General features: G+C 41.5%; 1 protein-coding gene across 1 annotated transcript in view; it reads left to right on the forward strand.

Annotated features, from left to right (window-relative positions):
- Nucleotides 1-22,183, forward strand: part of LOC125928715 (putative adhesion G protein-coupled receptor E4P) — a 69,605-nt gene that overhangs the window by 34,057 nt on the left and 13,365 nt on the right. The gene's annotated exons all lie outside the window — the stretch shown is intronic.

Raw genomic sequence — 22,183 nt, forward strand, 5'->3', positions numbered from 1 at the left:
TCATCCCTCCTTCCCTCCTTCCTCCTTCCTTCCCTATCCTCTATCCCTCCTTTATCATCCCTCCTTTCCTCCTTCTTCCCTCCTTTATTCATTCCTTTATTCCTTCCTTCCATCCCTGTCTTTCTCTCTCTCTCTTTCTTTCACCCTCTCTCTCTCTTTCTCTCCCTCTCCCCAGTCTTTCCACAAATTTGGATATTCCACAAATATCCAAATGATAATTTAACAACATTCATTTAACAAATATTTATTGATTATCCAGTACATGCTAGATACTGTATTAGGTGTTGGGGAAACAGCAGTGGACACATTGACAAAAATCCTTGCCCTCACAGGACTGATGTTGGAGTGAGGTGGGGGGGGGGCTGACAATAAACCCCCAAGTGTAGATTATACAGTACATCACAAAGTGATGTGTGCTATAGAAAAATACAGAGCAGTGAAGAGAAATCAGGACGCACGGGGTGAGGGGAGTTTGGTTTTCAGTAAGGTGGTCACGGTGACAGCCCTTCACAGTCTCTGTCATTACATTCTATTTTAATTCTCTGTATGATGTGCCTCTCTGTATGATATTTGTCTTAGTCTTAAAAACATTGAAGTATTTGCTTTTGGTCAGCTTCTGCTCCCCTGTAAGTTTCACTGTTGTGGTCACTATTGTTTTCCTTCTACCTAGAGCAATGCCTGGCCCACAAAAGATGTTGAGTGTCTAAATTCCTTGCTTACAGATGAGCAAACAGACTGGGAGAGTCCACATGATTTGCTCAAAGCTACTCAGCTGGGTAGAGGGTTCCAACTTGGGTCTGTTTTTCTCTGAAAGTTGACAGCTTTCCTTAGTTGTCACCAGAGTTGTCACCCCAGATTGTCAACAATATTGGGACCAGCTTGATAGGACATGCACTCTCATATTAAGGACAATTCTGCTTAGTGGCTGCTGACTATGTCCTATCAGTGTATGCCACAGGTTCACCTCTTAGCTAGAATCAGCAGCGGCCAAAGGATATGTCAACCTGAACTGTGTAAAAGAACTTTCCCAATGCTTGTAGTCCCCCAAAACATGTCACATAGTAGAATCCATAGTGTGGATTCTGGGGTTCGCCAGATTTGAGTTCGTATTTTGACTCTTTCAGGTTTTAGGTGGTAGATGATGGGCAAATAATTTAACTTCTCTGAGCCTCAATTCATTCATCATTGAAATGCCCAATTGATTGAGGAACGAAACAATGTACATGAAAGCACTTTGCTCTACTCTGAACCATGTCAACGCTGCTTTTTATTAATACAAAATTATCAAAAGTCAGCTACATAGAAGGCCCCAAACAGTAATCTTGTCCCCTTATCTTTGGACAACACTTTTCTCTCTAAAAAGCACATATCCATCCTTACAGTCATTACTGATCCTCTGTAGCATTTAAGTGATTCGTCACTGTTTGACATTTATTTATTTTTGAGACAGAGAGAGAGAGAGAGCATGAACAGGGGAGGGTCAGAGAAAGAGGGAGACACAGAATCTGAAACAGGCTCCAGGCTCTGAGCTGTCAGCATAGAGCCCAATGCGGGGCCCGAGCCCACGGAGCACGAGATCATGACCTGAGCCGAAGTCGGACGCTTAACCGACTGAGCCACCCAGGTGCCCCGATTCATCACTGTTTGAATGGAGCCAACGTGCCTGGGTTCAAGTGACAACTCCACCAGTTCCAGGCTGCATCAGCTTACGCTAGCCACTTAATGTCTCTGTGCCTCAGTTTCTTCATCTGTAAATGACGATGGCAATAGTATCTATCTCATCATGAGAAGTAAGTGAGGTCATATGTGCTAAGAGCTTAGGACGCTGCCTGGTCCACAGTAAACACCCTGTAAATGTTTGTGAAAAGATCAAACAAATAAAAAGACCATCGCAGATGGTGTTTGGGGACGGGAGAGGCTGTAAGCCATATATTAGGACCTCTTTACTGAGCTTTGGACCTTAGAGAAATTCTTGCTTGTTCTATCTAGGCACTGCTGGAAGTCCTAGGTAATTTCTGAGGTGCTAATTTCTCTTCAGCTTTTTCTACACATTATTTCCCCCCAAATAGGAGGAACCAACAACATCATCAGAATTCTATCGCAGAAGAGACGCTGCGTCTGTTCAACCACAGCCTCAGACTCTGATCTCTGCTCTTTGGCTAAAACCAGAAAACTGAGCTGCTGTGGACAGCGCCCCCTGTAGTGACACATGGATGGGACAAATGCCACCATCTGTCTTTCTCCTGAAAGCAGTCGTGACTCTTTTCCCTTTTTGGCTTCTGTCTCCGTAGAAAGAAAGGGGTGTCGAGAGACTACTGAGACCCCCAAACCCAGAAGTGTATATCGTGTGCCATTAAATGCTCAGAGAATTCTTTTTAACAACGAGGGAAATAAGGGGATTTTCATCTTCCAGCTAATACTACCTTGCCCAGGATTTATTGGCCAACATCTGGATTCAGCTTGCAGATTTCTCTCTCTGAATTTTTGGCTCCACTTTATACTCCTGAAGATCTTGCATCACTCAACATTTTCATAGTTCAATAACTCCCATATGAATAAATATTAAAAACAGGGTTGTATTCTTGCGTTGTAAAAATACACCTCCATCCCACTCAGGAGGGCGTCCTAAGGAAATGTCTAGTGGTCAGGAGACCAGCACTGTCTTCTTTGCTTGATGACTTTCAAACCTACTCATATACTCGGGTTAATTTTAGTGTGATCTCAAGCACTCGCTTTAGTAGCACATATATTTAATGTCACATCATGTCCTCATGGAAATACTGCCAAACCAATAGCGGCGGGGGGGGGGGGGTGTCACAGCAGTCCTTTGGCCTTATGTATTTAGTTTTAACATTTCTAATTTTGTTTTCAAAGTCATTGGATTTAGTGTGTTTTTCGGCACCAAAATAAATAAATGTATGGCTAACTTTGTTTTAAAAGCAACTTTAAATAATAACAGCAGGAAATGTAAAAATAGCAGCTGAGACTCACCGTGATTCATTTGAAGAGATTTCTTGTGCAGTTTTTAAGGCATGAACCAAAGACTGTCCCTTTTTCTGCTTAATCAGCTTAAGTGTCTCTTCCACATGGTGGCGATGCAAACAGAATGCACGATTCACTCCACTTGCTGGCTTTAAAATTATGTGATTCGTCTCAGGGAGACAAATTGGGGAGATTCACATGGTTTCAAAATGCATGCCTGCGGTGTGACTTTTTATATCCTGCAATTTCAAATATACACGAATAGAACTTGCATGAAATGCAACCTTCCTGGGCAGTTGACAAATCCTTGTGCTTAAGCCCCGCTAATGTCGCTGCTGTTTTTGCATCCAAAACAGTTGCAAAAAGTGAATAAACAAGCCAAATGTCCTAGGCGCTTCGGGTTTGGAGCTCTCTATTCAATATTTTCACTTCCTCCCAACATCAGGTCTGCTTTCTTTCTCTTATCTGCCTTGCTCACCCCCTTCGCTTTCTTTAAGAACTTGTGTCTTCATCCTTTGAGAGCCCTTTATTCTTCTAGACCTCAGTGAAATTCCTTACTCTATTACCGTCAGTATGACGTGACTTACCCTATATTTTGTGTGCTATTGCACACGTGATACGTGTGTGCTTGTAAATCATTCCTGCCTGGATTATAAACTTCTGGAAGGCAAGAATGATAGATGTTTTAATGATCAATTGCAAGGTGGTAAGTGATAGTTTCCCTGCCTCCACCTAGAACATTAATTCTCAAGCTCTGCACTGTTAACATTTTGGCCTGGATAATTCTTTTTGCGGGCAGGAGCTGCTGTGCATTGCAGGATTTGCAGTAGCATCCCTGGCCTCTACTCGCTAGATGCCAGTAACCTCCCCCATCCCACACACACCCACTGTGACCATCAGAAATGTCTCCAGACATTGCTACCTGGGAACAGAAGTGATCTTATTGAGAATTACTGGCTTAGGCATTAGTTCATAGTGAAAAAGTCCTTTGTGGTCACCCAGCTGTTCCAGGAAATGAATACTCAGTCAGAATGTGGTTATTACGCACATGCTCTGCACTCCAAGGGGGTGGTACGTATGGGGAACACCTATTGTCTGGCCAGCTTTCTTTTCTGGGAACTGCCCACCTCGCTGTGGCAGAGACTATTCATCAAAACCCACGTCTGCTTCTTTGCAACATGTACTTTTGCTGAGAAGGGTCCCCTGCTTGGGTTTGTGCTGCAGAGGAGAGGAAATAAAATTAAGAGACTCCAAGCCGGGGGCTCTTAAGATTTTCTTTTATTGCATCACAGAATACTTTGAGAGTCAGATTTTTAAAAAGTGAGTCTTTTCCCTGCAAAAATACATATAGGCAGTGCATGAATCATGGATGTTCTCAGTTGCAACTAATAGAAATCTAGCTGCTCTGTCTTGCTGCCCAAATGTGGCCTGAAAATCAGCAGCATAGTGGCATGCAAATCACTTGGAAATTTGGTACAAATGCAGAATCTTCCGTTCCATCCCAGATCCAGTGAATAGGACCCTTCTTTTTAACATGATCTCCAGGAGATTCTATGCAAGTCAAAGTTTGAGAAACTTGTGGTCTATGGATCTGCATCATCAGCATGGCCTGGGATATTGTTAAAAATGCAAATCTCAGATGTCACCTGAGAATCACCACCAGACACAGAATCCCTACAGTTGGGGGCCCAGGAATCCATGGCTTAACAAACTCTACAGGGAATTCTTTTTTTATGTTTTGAGTTTTTATTTAAATTCTAGTTAGTTAACATGTGGTATAATATTGGGTTCAAGAGTACAACTGAGTGATTCATCACTTACGTACTACACCCAGTGCTCGTTACAAGTGCCCTCCTTAACACCCACCACTCATTTAGCCCATCTTCCGATCTTCCCTCCAGCAACCCCCAGTTTGTTCTCTCAGGGGTTGTCTCCCTTTTTTTCCCCTTCCCCTATGTTCATCTGTTTTGTATCTTAAATTCCACATATGAGTGAGATCTTCTGGTATTTGTCTTCCTCAGACTGACTTATGTCACTAAGCATAATACACTCTAGCTCCATCCATGCTGTTGCAAATGGCAATATTCCATTCTTTTTACGGCTGAGTAATATTCCAGAGTGTGTGTGTGTGTGTGTGTGTGTGTGTGTGTGTGTGCGCGCACGCGCATCTTTTTTATCTATTCAGTCGATAGACATTTGGGCTTTTTCCATAATTTGATTATGCCTTTTTTTTTTTTAATTTAAATCCAAGTTAGTCAACATCTAGTGTAGCAATGATTTCAGGAATAGAATTGAGTGACTCTTCACTTACGTGTAACACCCAGTGCTCATCCCAACAAGTGTCCTCCTTAATGCCCCTTGCCCATTTAGCCCATCCCCTCACCCAACACCCCTGCAGCAACCCTCCATTCTCTGTATTTAAGAGTCTTTTACAGTTTGTCTCCCTCCCTGTTTTGATATTACTTTTGCTTCCCTTCCCTTATGTTCATCTGTTTTGTATTTTAACTTCCACATTTGTGATATTTGTCTTTCTCTAATTTCACTTAGCATAATACCCTCTAGTTCCATCCATGTTTTTGCAATTGGCAAAATTTCACTCTTTTCGATTACCAACTAGTAATCCATGTGCGTGCGCGCACACACACACACACACACACACACACACAACACCGCCGGCACCACGTCTTCTTTATCCATTCATCAGTCAATGGATTTGGGCTCTTTCCATACTTTGGCTATCTATTGTTGATAGCGCTGCTATAAACACTGGGGTGCATGTGCCCCTTTGAAACAGCATACCTCTATCCTATGAATAAAGACTTAGTAGTACAATTGCTGGGTCATAAGGTAGTTCTATTTTTAACTTTTTGAGGAAACTCGACACTGTTTCCCAGAGTGGCTGTACCAGTTTGCATTCCCACCAACAGTACAAAAGGGTTCCTCTTTCTCCGCATTCTCACCAACATCTCTTGTTGCCTGAGTTGTTCACATTAGCCATTCTGACAGGTGTGAGGTGGTGTCTCGTTGTGGTTTTGATTTGTATTTCCCTGATGATGAGTGAGTTGAGCATTTTTTCATGTGTCAGTTGGCCATCTGGATGTCTTCTTTGGAGAAGTGTCTATTCATATCTTTTGCCCATTTCTTCACTGGATTGTGTTTTGGGTGTTGAGTTTGATAAGTTGTTTGTGAATTTTGGATACTAACCCTTCATCAGATATGTCATTTGTGAATATCTTCTCCCATTCTATCAGTTGTCTTTTAGTTTGCTGATTGTTTCCTTCACTGTGCAGAACTTTTTATCTTGATGAAATCCCAATAGTTCATTTTTACTTTTGTTTCCCTTGCCTCTGGAGACACGTCAAGTAAGAAGTTGCTGCAACTGACGTCATAAAAGGTTGCTGCCTGTTTTCCCCTCTAGGATTTTGATGGCTTCCTGTCTTACATTTAGGTCTTTCATCCATTTCATTTTTGTGGCATAAGAAAGTGGTCTAGTTTCATTCTTCTGCATGTTGCTGTCCAATTTTCCCAACACCATTCGCTGAAGAGACTGTCTTTTTTTCCACTGGATATTCTTTTCTGCTTTGTCACAGATTAGTTGGCCATATGTTTGTGGGTCCATTTCTGGGTTCTCTATTCTGTTCCATTGATCTGAGTGTCTGTTTTTGTGCCAGTACCATACTGTCTTCATGATTACAGCTTTGTAATACAGCTTTAAGTCTGGGATTGTGAGGCCTCCAGCTTTGGTTTGCTTTTTCAGGATTGCTTTGGCTATTCAGTGTCTTTTCTGGTTCCATACAGATTTTAGGATTGTTTGTTCTAGCTCTGTGAAAAATGCTGGTGTTATTTTGATAGGGATTGCATTGAATATGTAGATTGCTTTGGGTAGTATCGACATTTTAACAATATTTGTTCTTCCAACCCAGGAGCATGGAATATTTTTTCAATTTTTTTGTATCTTCTTCAATTTCTTTCATAAGCTTTCTATAGTTTTCAGCATATAGGTTTTTCACCTCTTTGCTTAGATTTATTCCTAGATATTTTATGGTTCTTGGTGCAATGGTAAATGGGATTGATTCCTTGATTTCTCTTTCTGTTCCTTCATTATTAGTGTATAGAAATGCAACCAGTTTTGGGGCGCCTGGGTGGCTCAGTCGGTTAAGCGTCCGACTTCAGTTCAGGTCACGATCTCGCGGTCCATGAGTTCGAGCCCCGCGTCGGGCTCTGTGCTGACAGCTCAGAGCCTGGAGCCTGCTTCTGATTCTGTGTCTCCCTCTCTCTCTGACCCACCCCCGTTCATGCTCTGTCTCTCTCTGTTTCAAAAATAAATAAACTTAAAAAAATTTTTTAAAAAAATAAATGCAACCAGTTTTTGTACATTGATTTTATATCCTGTAACTTTGCTGAATTCATGGATCAGTTCTAGCAGTTTTCTGATGGAGTCCTCGGATTTTCCACACAGCGTATCATGTCGTCTGCGAACAGTGAAAGTTTGACTTCCTCCTTGCTGATTTGTATGCTTTCATTTTTTTGTGTTGTCTGATTGCTGAAGCTAGGACTTTCAACACTATGTTGAATAACCAGTGATGAGAGTGGACATCCTTGTTGTGTTCCTGACTTTAGGGGGAAAACAGATGATATTAGCAAATATTATTCCTGTATCTCAGGCATAAATCCCACTTGATCATGGTGAATAATTCTTTCAATGTATTGTTGGATATGGTTGCTAGTATCTTGTTGAGGATTTTTGCTTCCATGTTCATCATGGAAATTGGTCTGTAGTTCTCTTTTTTAGTGGGGTCTTTGTCTGGTTTTAGAATCAAGGTAATGCTGGCCTCATGGAATGAGTTTGGAAGTTTTCCTTCTATTTCTATTTTTTGGAACAGCCTCAAAAGAATAGGAGTTAACTCTTCTTTAAATGTTTGATAGAATTCCCCTGGAAAGCTATCCAGCCCTAGACTCTTGTTTGTTGGGAGATTTTTTTATTACTGATTCCATTTCTTTGCTGGTTATGGGTCTGTTCAAAACTTTTTAATGTTTTTTTTAATGTTTATTTATTCTTGAGAGAGACAGACAGAGGGTGAGCAGGGGAGGGGCAGACACACACACACACACACACACACACAGAATCCAAAGCAGGCTCCAGACTCTGAGCTGTCAGCACAGAGCCCAATGCGGGGCTTGAACTCATGAACTGCAAGATCATGACCTGAGCCGAAGTCAGAAGCCCAACCGACTGAGCCACCCAGGCGCCACTCTGTTCAAATTTTTTATTTCTTCCTGTTTCAGTTTTGGTAGTTTATATGTTTCTAGGAATTTGTCCACTTCTTCCAGATTGCCTAATTTGTTGGCATATAATTGCTCATAACATTCTCTTATTGTTCGTATTTCTGCGGTGTTGGTTGTGATCTCTCCTCTTTCATTTGTGATTTATTTATTTGGGTCTTTTCCTTTTTCTTTTTGATCAATCTGGCTAGGGGTTTATTAATTTTGTTAATTCCTTCAAGGAACCAGCTCCTGTTCATTTATTTGTTCTACTGTTTTGGGTGTTTTTTTTTTTTTAATTTCGATAGCATTGATTTCTGCTCTAATCTTTATTATTTCCCTTCTTCTGCTGGTTTTGGGCTTTATTTGCTGTTCTTTTTCCAGTTCTTTTAGGTGTAAGGTTAGTTTGTGTATCTGAGGCCTTTCTTCCTTCTTTAGAAAGACCTGGATTGCTGTATACTTTCCGCTTATGACCGCCTTTGCTGCATCCCAGAGGTTTTGAGCTGTCGTGTTTTCATTTTCATTGGCTTCCATGTACTTTTTAATTTCCTCTTTAGTTTATTGGTTAACCCATTCATTCTTTAGTAGGATGCTCTTTAATCTCCATTTATTCATTGTCTTCCCAAATTTTTTCCTTTTTTTTAATATGAAATTTATTGTCAAATTGGTTTTCATACAACACCCAGTGCTCATCCCAACAGGTGTCCTCCTCAATGCCCATCACCCACTTTCCCCTCTTCCCCACCCCCCATCAACCCTCAGTTTGTTCTCAGTTTTTAAAAGTCTCTTATGGTTTGGCTCCTTCCGTCTCTAACCTTTTTTTTCCCTTCCCCTCCCCCATGGTCTTCTGTTAAGTTTCTCAGGAAACACATAAGAGTGAAAACATATGGTACCTGTCTTTCTCTGTATGATTTACTTCACTTAGCGTAACACTCTCCAGTTCCATCCACGTTGCTACAAAAGCCTTTCATTCTTTCTCATTGCCGTGTAGTATTCCATTGTGAATATAAACTACAATTTCTTTATCCATTCATCAATTAATGGACATTTAGGCTCTTTCCATCATTTGGCTATTGTTGAAAGTGCTGCTATAAATGTTGGGGTACAAGTGCCCCTATGTATCAGCACTCCTGTGTCCCTTGGGTCAGTTCCTAGCAGTGCAATTGCTGGGTCATAGAGTAGATCTAGTTTTACTTTTTTGAGGAACCTCCACACTGTTTTCCCGAGTGGCTGCACCAATTTGCATTCCCACCAACAGTGCAAGACAGTTCCCGTTTCTCCACATCCTCGCCAGCCTCTATAGTCTCCTGATTTGTTCATTTTAGCCACTCTGACTGGGGTGAGGTGGTATTTCAGAGTGGTTTTGATTTGTATTTCCCTGATGAGGAGTGACGTTGAGCATCTTTTCATGTGCCTGTTGGCCATCTGGATGTCTTCTTTAGAGAAGTGTCTATTCATGTTTTCTGCCCATTTCTTCACTGGATTATTTGTTTTTTGGGTGTGGAGTTTGGTGAGTTCTTTATAGATTTTGGATACTAGCCCTTTGATATGTCATTTGCAAATATATTTTCCCATTCCATTCGTTGCCTTTTAGTTTTGTTGATTGTTTCCTTTGCAGTACAGAAGATTTTATCTTCATGAGGTCCCAATAGTTCATTTTTGCTTTTAATTCCCTTGCCTTTGGAGATGTGTCAAGTAAGAAATTGCTGCGGCTGAGGTCAGAGAGGTTTTTTTTCCTGCTTTCTCCTCTAGGGTTTTGATGGTTTCCTGTCTCACATTCAGGTCCTTCATCCATTTTGAGTTTATTTTTGTGAATGGTGTAAGAAAGTGGTCTAGTTGCATTCTGCTGCATGTTGCTGTCCAGTTCTCCCAGCAACATTTGATAAAGAGGCTGTCTTTTTTCCATTGGATATTCTTTCCTGCTTTGTCAAAGATTAGTTGGCCATACAATTGTGGGTCCAATTCTGGAGTCTCTATTCCATTGGTCTATGTGTCTGGTTTTGTGCCAATACCATGCTGTCCTGATGATTACAGCTTTGTAGTAGAGGCTAAAGTCTGGGATTGTGATGCCTCCCACTTTGGTCTTCTTCAACATTACTTTGGCTCTTCGGGGTCTTTTGTGGTTCCATACAAATTTTAGGATTGCTTGTTCTAGCTTCGAGAAGAATGCTGGTGCAATTTTGATTGGGATTGCATTGAATGCGTAGATAGCTTTGGGTAGTTTTGACATTTTAACAATATTTATTCTCTGAATCCATGAGCATGGAACGTTTTTCCATTTCTTTGTAACTTCTTCAATTTCCTTCATAAGCTTTCTATCGTTTTCAGCATACAGATCCTTTACATCTTTGATTAGGTTTATTCCTAGGTATTTTATGATTCTTGGTGGAATTATGAATGGGATAAGTTTATTTGTCTTTCTGTTGCTTCATTGTTAGTGTATAAGAATGCAACTGATTTCTGTACATTGATTTTATATCCTGCTACTTTGCTGAATTCATATATCAGTTCCAGCAGACTTTTGGTGGAGTCTATCAGGTTTTCCATGTATAATACCATGTCATCTGCAAAAAGTGAATGCTTGACCTCATCTTTGCCAGTTTTGATGCCTTTGATTTCCTTTTGTTGTCTGACTGCTGATGCTAGAACTTCCAACACTATGTTAAACAACAGTGGTGAGAGTGGACATCCCTGTCGTGTTCCTGATCTCAGGGGGAAATCTCTCAGTTTTTCCCCATTGAGGATGATATTAGCTGTGGGCTTTTCATAAATGGCTTTTATGTTTAAGTATGTTCCTTCTATCCCGACTTTCTCGAGGGTTTTTATTAAGAAAGAATGCTGAATTTTGTCAAATGCTTTTTCTGCATCGATTGACAGGATCATATGGTTCTTTTCTTTTATTAATGTGATGTATCACATTAATTGATTTGTGAATGTTGAACCAGCCCTGAAGCCCAGGAATGAATGCCACTTGATTGTGGTGAATAATTCTTTTTATAAGCTGCTGAATTCGATTTGCTAGTATCTTGTTGAGAATTTTTGCATCCATATTCATCAGGGATATTGGCCTGTAGTTCTCTTTTTTTGCTGGGTGTCTGTCTGGTTTAGGAACCAAAGTAATGTTGGCTTCATAGAATGAATCTGGAAGTTTTCCTTTCCTTTCTATTTTTTGGAACAGCTTGAGAAGGATAGGTATTATCTCTGCTTTAAATGTCTGGTAGAATTACCCAGGGAAGCCATCTGGTCCTGGACTCTTATTGGTTGGGAGATTTTTTGGTAATCAAATTGAATCAAGAAATTGATTCAATTTCTTTGCTGGTTATGGGTCTGTTCAAGCTTTCTATTTCTTCCTGTTTGAATTTTGGAAGTGTGTGGGTGCTTAGGTATTTGTCCATTTCTTTCAGGTTGTCCAGTTTGTTGGCATATAATTTTTCATAGTATTCCCTGGTAATTGCTTGTATTTCTGAGGGATTGGTTGTAATAATTCCGTTTTCATTCATGATTTTATCTATTTGGGTCATCTCCCTTTTCCTTTTTAGAAGCCAGGCTAGAAGTTTATCAATTTTGTTTATTTTTCTCAAAAAACCAACTCTTGGTTTCATTGATCTGCTCTACAGTTTTTTTAGATTCTATATGTTTATTTCTGCTCTGATCTTTATTATTTCTCTTCTTCTTCTGGGTTTGGGGCATCTTTGCTGTTCTGGTTCTATTTCCTTTAGGTGTACTGTTAGATTTTGTATTTGGGATTTTTCTTGTTTCTTGAGATAGGCCTGGATTGCAATGTATTTTCCTCTCAGGACTGCCTTCGCTGCATCCCAAAGCATTTGGATTGTTGTATTTTTATTTTCATTTGTTTCCATATATTTTTTTATTTCTTCTCTAATTGCCTGGTTGACCCATTCATTCTTTAGTAGGCTGTTCTTTAACCTCCATGCTTTTGAAGGTTTTCCAGACTTCTTCCTGTGGTTGATTTCAAGTTTCATAACATTGTGGTCTGAAAGTGTTCATGGTATGATCTCAATTCTTTAATACTTATTAAGGTCTGTTTTGTGACCCAGTATATGATCTATCCTGGAGAATGTTCCATGTGTACCTGAGAAGAAAGTATATTCTGTTGCTTTGGGATGCAGAGTTCTAAATGTATCTGTCAAGTACATCTGATCCAATGTATCATTCAGGGAGGGCCCTTGTTTCTTTATTGATCCTGTGTCTAGATGATCTATCCATTGTTGTAAGTGGGGTATTAAAGTCCCCTGAAATTACCACATTCTTACCAATAAGGTTGCTTATGTTTGTGATTGTTTTATATATTTGGGGGCTGCCATATTCGGTGCATAGACATTTATAATTGTTAGCTCTTCCTGATGAATAGACCCTGTAATTATTATATAATTCCCTTCTTCATCTCTTGTTACAGCCTTTAATTTAAAGTCTAGTTTGTCTGATATAAGTATGGCTACTCCAGCTCTCTTTTGACTTCCAGTAGCATGATATATAGTTCTCCATCCCCTCACTCTCAATCTGAAGGTGTCCTCAGGTCTAAAATTAATCTCTTATAGACAGCAAATAGATGGGTCTTATTTTTTTATCAATTCTGTTACCCTATGTCTTTTGGTTGGAGCATTTAGTCCATTTACATTCAGTGTTATTATTGGCAGATATGGGTTTAGAGTCATTGTGATGTCTGTAGGTTTCATGCTAGTAGTGATGTTTCTGGTACGTTGTGGTCTTTGCAACATTTCACTCACAGAGTCCCCCTTAGGATCTCTTGTAGGGCTGGTTTAGTGGTGATGAATTCCTTCAGTTTTTGTTTGTTTGGGAAGACCTTTATCTCTCCTTTATTCTGAATGACAGGCTTGCTGGATAAAGGATTCTTGGCTGCATATTTTTTCTGTTCATCACATTGAAGATTTCCTGCCATTCCTTTCTGGCCTGCCAAGTTTCAGTAGATAGGTATGCCACTAGTCTTATGGGTCTCCCTTTGTAAGTTAGAGCCTGTTTATCCCTAGCTGCTTTCAGAATTTTCTCTTTATCCTTATATTTTGCCAGTTTCACTATGATATGTCGTGCAGATGATCGATTCAAGTTACGTCTGAAGGGAGTTCCCTGTGCCTCTTGGATTTTAATGCCTGTTTCCTTCCCCAGATCAGGGAAGTTCTCAGCTATGATTTGTTCAAGTACACCTTCGGCCCCTTTCTCTCTCTCTTCCTCTTCTGGAATTCCTATTATACGGATATTGTTCCGTTTGATTGCATCACTTAGTTCTCTAATTCTCCCCTCATACTCCTGGATTTTTTTTTATCTCTTTTTCTCCGCTTCCTCTTTTTCCATAATTTTATCTTCTAATTCACCTATTCTCTCCTCTGCCTCTTCAATCCGTGCTATGGCTGCCTCCATTTTATTTTGCACCTCATTTATAGCATTTTTTAGTTCCTCATGACTATTTCTTAGTCCCTTGATCTCTGTAGCAATAGATTCTCTGCTGTCCTCTATCCTTTTTTCAAGCCCAGCGATTAGTTTTATGACTATTATTCTAAATTCTTGTTCCATTATATTGCTTAAATTGTTTTTGATCAATTCGTTAGCTGTCACTACTTCCTGGAGTTTCTTTTGAGAATTCTTCCATTTCATCATCGTGGATAGTCCCTGGAGTGGCGCGGAACTGCAGGGCACTTCCCCTGTGCTGTCCGGAGTAACTTGTGTTGTGGGCAGGGCCACAGTCAGACCCGATGTCTGCCCCCAGCCCACCGCTGGGGCCACAGTCAGACTGGTGTGTACCTTATCTTCCCCTCTCCCAGGGGCAGGACTCACTGTGGAGTGGTGTGGCCTCTGTCTGGGCTACTTGCACACTGTCAGGCTTGTGGTGCTGCTTCGATGGGATCTGGCGTATTAGCCAGGGTGGATCCGCAAGGTGCAGAGGCAGGAGGGGCAGACTTAGCTCGCTTTGCCATGGGTGGTCCCCTGCAGGAGGGGCCATGCAGCACCAGGAGGGAGGCCGACCCGTTGGAGTGACGGATCCACAGAAGCACAGCGTTGGGCATTTGCTCAGTGCAAGCAAATTCGGTGATGGGAATTGGTTCCCTTTGGAATTTGGGCTGGTGGATGGGAGAGGGAGATGGTGCTTGCCAGTGCCTTTGTTCCCTGCCAAGCTGAGCTCTGTCTTCTAGGGCTCAACAACCCTCCCTCCCAGTGTCCTCTTGCCTTCCCTGCTCTCTGAGAGCAGAGCTGTTGACTTTTAAGATTCCAGATGTTAAGACCCACTGGCTGTCAGAACTCACGGAGTCCAGCCCCTCCACTTTTGCAAGCCAGACTCGGGGGCTCTGCCTTGCCCAGCGGGCTGCCCCTCCATGGCCCCGGCTCCCTCCCGCCAGTCCGTGTAGCACGCACTGCCTCTCCGCCCTTCCTACCCTCTTCTGCGGGCCTCTTGTCTACGCTTGGCTCCATAAAGTATGTTCTGCTAGTCTTCTGGTGGTTTTCTGGGTTATTCAGGCAGGTGTGGGTGGAATCTAAGTGATCAGCAGGACAAGGTGAGCCCAGAGTCCTCCTACACTGCCATCTTCTATCCTCCCAAATTTTTTCTTGTGGTTGATTTCGAGTTTCATAGTGTTGCCGTCTGAAAATATGCAAGGTATTATCTCTATTTTTTGTATTTGTTGAGGGCTGATTTGTCCCAGTATGTGGTCTATTCTGGAGAATGTTCCATGTGCACTCGAGAAGAATGTGTATTCTGTTGCTTTAGGATGAAATGTTTTGAATATATCTGTTAAGTCCATCAGTCCAGTGTGTCACTCAAAGCCATTGTTTCTTGGTTGATTTTCTGCTTAGATGATCTGTCCATTGCTGTAGGTGGGGTGTTGAAGTCCCCTACTATTATGGTATTATTATCAATGAGTTTCTTTATGATTAATTGATTTATATATTTGGGTGTTTTCACATTGAGGGCATAAATATTTACAATTGATAGATCTTCTTGGTGGATAGTCCCCTTAATTATAATATAATATTCTTCTTCATCTCTTGTTAAAGTCTTTATTTTAAAGTCTAGATTGTCTGATATAAGTATGGCTACTCCAGCTTTCTCTTGATCACCATTAGTATACTAGATGGTTCTCCACTTTGTTTCAATCTGCGTGTGTTTTTAGGCCTAAAATGGGTCTCTTATAAGCAGTATATAGATGAGTCTTATTTTCTTATCCATTCTGATACCATATGTCTTTTGATTGGAGCGTTTAGTCCACTGACATTGAGAGCGAGTACTGAAAGATATGAATTTAGTGACATTGTGTTGCCTATAGAGTTGGTGTTTCTGGAGATGTTCTCTTGTCCTTTCTAGTCTTTGTTGCTTTTGGTCTTTCTTGTTTTGTGTTTTCTCAGAGTCCCCCTTATAATTTCTTGCAGGGCTGGTTTAGTGGTCATGAACTCCTTAGTTTTTGTTTGTCTAGGAAATTCTTTAACTCTCCTTCTGTTTTGAATGACAGGCTTTCTGGATAAAGAATTCTTGGCTGCATATTTTTCTGATTCAGCACGTTGAATATATCCCGCCAATCCTTTCTGGCATAGGAGATTCTTGTGTATATTTAAGTTTGAGAAACACTGTCCTACTCAAAGCATGGTCCTTGTGCCAGCAGCACAAGCATGGACTGCACTTGTTAGAGATTCAGTATTGCAGCCTTCACTCTAGACCTACTGAATCAAACCTGCATTGTAACAAGACTCTCAGTAGTTATGAATATTCATTCACACTTGGGAGGCACTGCCTCAAGCATAAAGACATTTAATGATCTCGCATGACAAGGAGTCCAAGTGTGAACAATTGAAGTCTGGTGAAGCATCCTGATGAGGTCATCAAAGACACAATCTCCATGCCTTTTCCATTACATTAAAATGTTCATTACAAGCAGCTGGAGAATATCCTGGCAACTAGTCTACATTCAAAGAGTAAAGAAGGAGCTACTGCAGTAGCCATTTTACTGGTTCCTCAACATCTGCTCTCATGTCTCTTATCAATGTGGCATCCAGCTGGGGTGACCAGCTGTCCCGTTTTTCCCAGGACTGAAGAGTTTCCCCAGATGTGGGAAGTTTGGTGCTAAAATTGGGACAGCGCAAGGAAAACTGGGATGGTTGGTCACCTGAACTCACTTCAATACGGAAGTCAGATCAGGTTACTCCTCTTTTCAAAATCTGAGTTCCTATAATCAAAATCCAGAGTGGTCATGGAGCATCTCCACGAATCAGGCACTTGACCACCCTTACTTCTGGGAGTAAGCATCCTACTGTTTTCCTCCTAGTTTCCTTGTAGTTCTCTTTCCAGCTGAACTGCTCTCCTCACTCCTTCTCAAACAGAACAGACTCACTCCTGCCTCAGGAATGGCAGAGGGCTTTCTGTTCCCTCCCAGAATATTCTAATGTCTTCTAATTCTAATTCAGAATATCCCTAATGTCTTCATGATTCATGTGCATTTCAAGTCTCTCTCCAAACACCACCTTCACAATGAAGCTGTCCCTGGTTGTTTGATGGTTCATGATCCCAGATTTCTCTATCACCTTTCCTTGCTCAACAGTACTCAGCACTGCTAAACACACATTTTACTTATTTGGTTTACTTCTTCTGTTACTCTACCAGAGTGTCCATGCCATGAGGACAGGGGTTTTGTTTGTTTCATTCACTGCTGTATATTCAGTGCTTACAACAGTATCTAGCACGTGGTACGTGCTCAATAAATATTCTTGTGTATGATGAACTTGCTGATTGGTCCATCCTGTTCCTGGTTTAGTTCTTACACTTTCTGCTACCATCTGTCTTGATCACCATTTCTCATCCCCATGCCTCCTTTTATTTATGTTATATTTATGCTTACACACCGATATTTACCTGATAGAAAAGACAGAAATCTTGTTGATGGCTACATTTAGAAGACAACATTGCTAGTGTGTCAGCTTTCTTCCATGATACCTGTCCCTTTGGCACAGAAAGTGCACCCTACGTGCCATATAACTTTATCCCCACTGGCCATTGCCAGGTGCAATAGGGTGGCCACCCAGGAGGGGTCAAGTCATTGACTTTTTGTCTAATCAATCAGATTTCCTCTCTTAAACATTTGAACAAAGAGACCAGAATGGACCTGGTGGGTGTTCAAAAAACAATATTATTCTAACTATTAAAGAGAAAGTCATTTAAAGACACTTGCTAGAGAACAGTAAGGCAGACTTTTTTCAAGAGGGAGAACTTTGCAATGGGTGTAGGGACCAGTGCAATAGGGTCTTGTAGTGGGGAAGGAGATTGGACTCAGTTCTGATTCCATCAGAGATAAGTGGAGATTTATATACAAGGATCAGGGTCAGGGAATGGAAAATTACGAAGAGGAAACATCAGGAGTCAGAAGCATTCTTACCCAGGGCAAGTGAGGATAGTAAGATAAGGAGGGTGTTCAGACACCAAGGGTGGGGGATGTCTGCTGAATTGATTTAGGAAGACTCTTGTTCAAACCGGATTCTATAAGGACAGAGAGGAAAGCCCGGGTTTAACCTAGTCTAGCTGAGGTCGGGAAGAGAGTCTCTGAAGTCCCATTGAGTTGGCTATCAGGGACCCTGTTCACCATTTGGAGAAAGTCTTCAGAGTGAAGACAACTGAACCAAGTTGTAGGGAAAAGGAACAGTAAACATATGACTCTATAGTACAGCAGTTAATGGCTGGAGCTGACAGAGGTACCCAAGTGGGGAATTCCATTTTCAACAGACCCTGGTGAAAGTCGCTCAACCCTCCTAACCCCTCTCTCCCCCTTCTCCTGCCACAATGTATGAAATCTCTAAGTTCTCAGTTCTCCTCTTGGAATAGCACAGTATTCCCTCAATATTGATGTCAACTCCAGATTTCACTACCTAGGACATAGACAAGATGTTTAATTTAGCCTACTTACTAGAAAAATCATCCACTCTTCAGCAAGAAGTGGAGGCTGGCAGCAGGTATCTCTAATGGGGATCTGGGCTACCCGGCGGGTGAGATCAGACAGAGGGAAGTTCTAAGAAGTGAGCCCTTTGAGGGTAAGGAACTAGGAAATAGGACAAGTCTTATTTGTATGTCTGCTTTCAACAGTTAGGGTCAGGGTCAGGGTTAGGGAGAGGATAAGAAAACCCATTTCAATGTAATTTCTGCATGGCAAAAATACCATGAAAAACAGGAAGAAAAGTCACTTCTCTACTTCACAGATCATATCCTAAAAGTCTGAATTATAGAACTGAAATGTTCCTATTTTACTATTATTTGTTAACTCATTCTCGCATTTACTTACACTAAATTTCACATGTTAATATTTTATATCTAGTTCTGTGGTTTTGATTCAGTTCATTTTTTTTTCTCTCCCTGCCGAGCTTTACTGAGGTATGGTCAACAAATAAAGTTATATATAATGAAAATGTACCACGTGATGTTTTGATATACATTGACACTGGGAAACAATCACCACAGTCAAGCTAATTAACGCACCCTTCCCCTCGCATGGTTACCATTTTTTTGTTTTTGACGAGGACACGGATGATGCCCTGTCAGCATATTTCAGGTATACAAGCCAGTATTGTTAGCGCTAGTCTCCATGCCCCCAGAATTCATTCATCTTGCACAACTGAAACTTTACATGCTTTGACCAGTATCTCCCCATTTCTCCCTGCCCCCAGCTCCTGGACCTGTCCTACCCTCTGCTGTTAGGTACTTGACTTTCTTAGATTCCACATATAAGTGAGATCATGCCATATGTGTCCTTCTGTGACTGGCTTATTTTACTTAGTATAACATCCTCCAGATTGATTCGTGTTGTTGCAAATGACAACATTTCCTTCTCTTTTCAGGATGACGTGTGTGTGTGTGTGTGTGTGTGTATATATATATATATATATATATATATATATATATATATATATGGCACATCTTCTGTATCCACTCATCCCTTGATAGACCTCAGGTTGTTTCCATATCTTGGCTATTGTAAATAATGCTGCAATGCACATAGGAGTGCAGGTATGTTTTACATGTTGCCAAGCATGCAGCTTTGGCATGGTGGGTGCTGCTTTGGCTCATTAGTGCCCAACGCCAGCAATGCTCTACTTGCCTAGTCCTTATTTCTGGGTCCCACGAGTGATTAAGTGACCAGAGAATTCTGCGGTGAGCATGATGTGGATACCCATGGTGTATAGAAATTTGTATTTGTGATGTTGCCTTTGATTAGACTTTGACCTTACCTGTGGAAATTACACCAACAAATTGTGGTCCTCTTGAAACCTCCAAGACTCCTTGAGAAATAGGAAATAAGATTCTACAGTTCCCTCTCTGTTATCAGTTAGAAGGTGGGGGAGCTATGACCAAGAGGAGAAACTTTCTCCTGTGTGGTGAGTGTTAAACATCTTATTTTCTTTGGTTCTAGAACAGCTATAGTATTCAATTGGATCTGATGGAGGGCTGGCCTGAGGGGCCGTTCCTGAGAGGGGTATGTCCAACTTTCTAAGACTGTGTTAACATAGGCACAGTCAGTTTTTAAATTGTTTTTATTTGCTTGAAGATACAAAGTCCAATGTCCTTAGAGGTACAAAGAATATCAAAAGTAGTGGTCAACTGGGGACCATTTGGCACCCCCACAGCAGACAGTAATGTTTGCACACAGCTTTGGTGGTCATGATCTGGGGTGACAGTGTGCCTGTCACTTAGTGGGTGGAGGCCAAGGGTGTTACCTAACACCTTCCAGTGCAGCCCAGCTCCTGCGATGAGGAATTATCCAGCCCAAAATGTGCTAAGGTGCTAAGGCTGAGACACCTTACCTTAAAGGAAGACATGAGAATTAAAAAAAAAAAGTTTAATGGTACGAGCTAAAACAATAACAACAAAAACCTGCCAAATGGGGGCAGGAAGCTTCATAGAAAAATTTATCGGCCAAAAAGTCAAAATCTCCATGAAATTTTGACCACTAATATGGCTGACCTTTTTTTTTAAGTTTCAGTATAGCATATCTTGCTTCTCTGGGCTTGTCAGCATGTCTATATGAAAATCAGAAGTGACAGAGGACTTGGAATTTGGAGACAGCTTTAGCCAGTGCATGAGACTCTTCAGGGAGTCCCAAGTCATTTAAATGGAGTTGGAAGAGAATTGAATTCTCTGTGTAGTGTTAAAAGAATCTGTTCCAAATGGGCAGTGAGGGAATCTTACCATTCTCTTTCTCTCCTCTCTCTATGGCACAAAACAGGACACTTTTGGGTCCCCGGGACAGTTGGTGTAGTAATCACAGTGTTAATAAAAGGGGAAAGATCTCAGAAACTAAGGTTGTGAAGGAGCGCTTAACAAAAAAGCCTGGTGGGGTGTAGCACTGTGACAGGCTGGGCTCTGTTGCTTACCTGCTGTGTTATCTTGGACAAGTTCCTGAACCACTATGACCCTCAGATTCCTTTGCTGTAAAATGGGGCAGATAAGAGGCTCTGCTTCTTGAGAATATCAGGGGGGAATCCATGAGATACTCTACCTGGAAGGTGCTTACCAGGGGTAAATGGTTACTTCACCCTGGCTATCACTGTTGGTAATACTCCTTCCCTGTGTACCTGCTCCATCTGTTGTAGCTGTCCACATCAAAACCACTATTTTTAAATTTAATTTTTTAAAACTTATTGAGACATAATTGGCACATAACATTGTATACCTTTAAGGTGTATACCATGTTGGTTTCATATGCTTATATATGGCAATGGAATAACCACCTTAGCTTTAACTAAACTCCCATGGCATCACATAATTACCATTTCTATTTTGTTGCAGGAACAAATGAGATGTGGTCTGTCAACAGCTTTAAGGTATATAATACGGCGCTGTTGTCTATCATCACTATGGTGTGCATTACATCACAGACCTTACCTGTGTACTAGTTCCAAGTTTGTGCCCATAAACATCTCCCCATTGCCACCCCACCCCACCCCCATCTCTGGTAGCCACCATTCAACTGTCTGGTATTATGAGGTCAATTTCAGCACCACTATTGAATTGGATTGGTAGGAGATAGACTTAAACAGGGAGGTAGAATTACAGGACTCCACGGTCTTACATTCAGGAGAGGACATGTTGCTTCTTCAGCGTTTAAGGAGCCTCACCCTCGTTGATGGGTCCAAATGGTCCCCCTTCCCCTCTGCTCTCCTATTGTGTCTTCTCTTCTTTCCCCTTCCCCCTGGTAAAATCTAAGCCAGAGTTACAGGGCAAGGTGAGCAGGGATGAAAGTGTTAGGGAGTGGTCAAGCTGTTTTAGTTCCTTCTGGGGAAGGCACTTGAGGTCTGCAGTAACCACATCCATGACTGACCACCTGGGTCCTGCTACCTCTCAGGATCTTTGAGCTGGCCCCTAGTTTCTGGGGCATAAGGGAGGGGGCTGTTCCCCTTAAGCTGACCTTGGAGTTGATGTTGGTTCACAATCCACTTGGGAAGTTCCCAGGTGTGATCTGAAACCAGCTCCCTTGCTCGAGGGCAGGGAGACACTGCAGAAAGAGGTAGGCCCCTTCAGGTATGGAGGTCACAGTTTTAATAAGCAAAGGGAGCTTACATATGATGTTTGTCTTGGGCAGTAGCAAGACAAATGGATCCCAACATTCATCTGCCAAATCTTCTAAGTTTATAGAAAGAGAGGAGGCCTTAACTGGGTTCAGTCACACATAGACCACATCAATATCCTAAGGCTATGTCCTTAGAACACCCTCTGGAAGCAGGAAAGGCAAGAGGAACCCATATTCCAAGGAAAGGGGTCGGAATAAGGAGGCTCTGAGTGCCTGGTTTCTGCTCATGGGTCAATCTGTGGTCACGTCTTTTCGATGACCTTCCCCAACAGTTGAGCTGGCAGGTTTAAGAAATAGAAGCAAAGTCTGGGTCCTAGTGGTTTCATCAAACAACCAGAACTGACTCATACAAAAAAGCCAAGGTGGGT

Source organism: Panthera uncia, chromosome A2, assembly GCF_023721935.1.
Source record: "Panthera uncia isolate 11264 chromosome A2, Puncia_PCG_1.0, whole genome shotgun sequence".
NCBI lineage: Eukaryota > Metazoa > Chordata > Mammalia > Carnivora > Felidae > Panthera > Panthera uncia.